Consider the following 3,211-nt stretch of genomic DNA (forward strand, 5'->3'; position numbering starts at 1 on the left):
TTCCTGCAGTTCCCGACGTGTCCCTCTTCCCGCACTGTTATCACATGGATCCTGGAAGCCTGGACGGGAACTCCTGTCCGAGTGTATTCTGCTGTTTATTTTTAGCAGGGTTAGTACAGCTCAGTGGACATCGTCCCACAGAAACCGTGTGAGGAAGAACGTTTGGCCACAGGGTCCTCTGGGAAAGTGGCTTCGGTGGTGTTCCAGGTCTCTTGTGCATTGGTTCATCTCCTACGATTATATTGAGTTGGCCACCTTTTATACGACGTGTTTTCACAGCGTTGACTCTGGCTTCCCGGGTGTTGAGTCGTCGTGTATGGCTACATGCCAGCCTACCTGGGTGCAAAATGACAGATTCACTTAGAGCTTCTTGGGTGTTTTTTTGTGCGAGTTGCTGGGTGATAAGGTGAATCGTCTGGCAGCTTCTTGTTGCAGTGTGTGCAGCCGACAGGACCTGGTGCTGCTCTGTTTCCACAGAGCCCGGGCAGGGTTTTCTGAGATGCCCTCTCTGAACTCCACACTGACCCCCCACTCCCTAGTATCACTCTTTTCTTCTTTCCACTATTGCGTGACTTGAAACAAGGCTCCCGTAGAGTTTTCTTCCTTATGTGTGACTTGGCTTTGGAGGTCAACCATGAAGGCCACAGTGACTCAGTCACGTGTGCATGACCCAGCATGGGAAAGAGCCCCCATCCAGCCTCCTAACCTTCCCGGCCTGCAGGCGAGGCCACAGGGTGCAGTTTGCAGACCTCGGGCTCTTCCTGAAGGGTGCTCTGCCTTTCCCCGGGTCTCCAGTGGATGGCGGCCCCATTCCTGGTTTGTGTGATGACGGGATTCTAGACTCGGTGTCTACTAGAGGCCATTTGCGGTTGTTGGTTGCGTCATTGCTTCACAATGAACTGAGAGCTCTGCCTGACTACGTAAGCAGTCACTGGTAAGGGAGAGAATCTTGGTCCTAGAGTTCGAGTTAATTTATTCATTAGTTAATTTACGCTTAAATATTTATTTCTTACGGTGTTTATTTTTAATGATAGAAGGTATATATTCTTCTTAAGTTTTTGTTTTTAAAGTTGATTTATTTGTCTATTTATTTGTTGTGATTTTCTAGCCACTGAGTTTGAGTCTTGAACCATGGTCGGCCACGTGAGAATCTAGCACCATAACCACCAACCGTGCCCCCGCTGGCTCTGAGGACATGCATTCTCCTCAGTGAGAGAGAGAGGAAGCATACCCCACTGGGACTTGCTTTGTGGTCATGCCACAGTCCATTTTTCTCCATTATTCTATCCTATTGGGATTTTGGACGTGCGTGCACATGCACCCAGGGTGTTTGTTCAAGTCGCTTGGACCAGGGTTGGAAACACCTGCTCAGCCATGTAGAACCCTTCTCCTTAATCACTAGGCTATGGGTGGGCCCCGGTTTTAAGTTTCTCTTTTGCAGTGTGGACTATTCTCTGGGTACTGTTTAGGAATGGTAAGTGCTAACCGTGAAAGAGAAAGCTGTCTTCTTATCTAGGAAACACCAGCTTCTAGGACAAGGAATTAGCCAGGTATACAGGATTTAATAAAGGTAGAATTTGGATAAATGGGAAAAAAAGAAAGTTATTCAGGAAGCAAACAGCCCTTCCAGCCCTTGGCCAAATGGCCTTGGGACTTTGGCATAGTTGAGGGAGCTGCGTGTGAGGGGAATTCTTAGAAAAGTTGGCAGACATGGCTCTTGGGACCGTTGAAGGCTTTAAATAATACTGGCACAGCCTTCCTGAGGAAGGTTACTTTTTCTCACGGTAGTTTGGTTTTGCTCCAGATTAAGACTCAACTTTTTTAAATTTTTGTTTAATTTCCCCTCACTAAAAGAGATTTTTGTTATAGGGCGTGTGCATTTGTTGGAGAGACAAAGAGACAGAGAGTGAGAAATCATCACCCCCCCAGTGGGGATGACCATGTTGCATTCCCTTCTCCATTCTCCTCTTGGGATTTTGGGCATGCACACACATGTGCCTCGTGTGAGTTTCAAGCCACCAGGTCTGGGATGTCACCGACGGTCGGTCATATGGCAGTCCAGCAACATAACCATTATGCCATCTGCTGGTCCCAAGAAGGACTTATCTTTAAAGAACAGACAGAGGCACTAACGCTTCTGTTGAGATGGTGACATTGCTGCAGATACGCCATGTTCTGGTTCAGTTCGATGTTTGTGCAGGCAGCGTTCCAAGGCCACGCTTTTTCTAGTCTGCATATTGGATTTCTGTAGCAGTTGTGAATAAATATACCCCCTTGTTTCAGAACTTAAGGGTGTGTTGAGAATTATTATCCGGAAGGCAGCTACTGTTCTAAACAAAGCGTGCTTTCTTGGTAGGGCCTTCAAGGGGCTCCTGGGACTCGCTGCTGTTCCGCCCTCATGCTCATCCGTGTCCCAGGAGTGCCGGCCCGCGCTGTGTTCAGGGAGAGCTGAGACCACATCTCCAGCAGATCGAAGGCTGCTGTGGGCTGGCGGGGTTGGGGGTGTGTGCCTCGCCCTTGCTGTCGGTGCGCTCTGTGCTCTCTGGTACACACGCTCACGTGTGTGTCACCGATTTCTCTGGGTGCTCAGCAGTCTCATCATCACCCAGATTCTGTCCTGTATAGCGAGAGCTTGCCCTAAAGTCAAATCTATGGAAAGGCTAGGTTCGAGTGTTCAGGGGAAAGTAACAGTGATTTTAAGTCCTGAAAGGTACAGGGTTTTTTTTTTTTTTTCTTTTTCTTTCTTTCTTTCTTCCTTTTTTTCTTCTTTCTTTCTTCTTTTTCTTAAAAATTTACTATTGAACATGTTCTCTTGTCAAAGACAGAGAGAGAGGTGAGAGTGAGAACTCACCAAACAGGAGGGATAACCTCAAAGTAATCCCTTCTCCGGCCTCTTTGGATTTGGGGCACACATGTTCATTGTGTTGTTTAAGCCACTGTGTCAGTCCAAGGGCTCAAACTACATAGTCAGTCAAGTGGGATCCAGCCACCTACACCACCTGGCTCTCTTGGATATAGATTTATTAACTGTTTAAACTGGTTGATTTCAAATTCCTTTTCCTACAGCTGAAAGCATCTTAACTTATGCAAGAGGGGAAACACCTTTCTTTTTTTCCCTACTGCCATTTAAGGAAAACAAAACAAAACAAAACAAAACAAAACAAAACAAAACAAAACAAAACAAAACAAAACAAAACAAAACAAAACAAAA

At 46.6% G+C, this 3,211-nt stretch overlaps 1 protein-coding gene across 1 annotated transcript in view; it reads left to right on the forward strand.

Moving 5' to 3' along the window:
- Positions 1-3,211, forward strand: part of JARID2 (jumonji and AT-rich interaction domain containing 2) — a 268,700-nt gene that overhangs the window by 132,091 nt on the left and 133,398 nt on the right. The window lies entirely within an intron of this gene.

Source organism: Tupaia chinensis, unplaced genomic scaffold (genome assembly GCF_000334495.1).
Source record: "Tupaia chinensis unplaced genomic scaffold, TupChi_1.0 Scaffold143647_1, whole genome shotgun sequence".
Taxonomy (NCBI): Eukaryota; Metazoa; Chordata; class Mammalia; order Scandentia; family Tupaiidae; genus Tupaia; species Tupaia belangeri.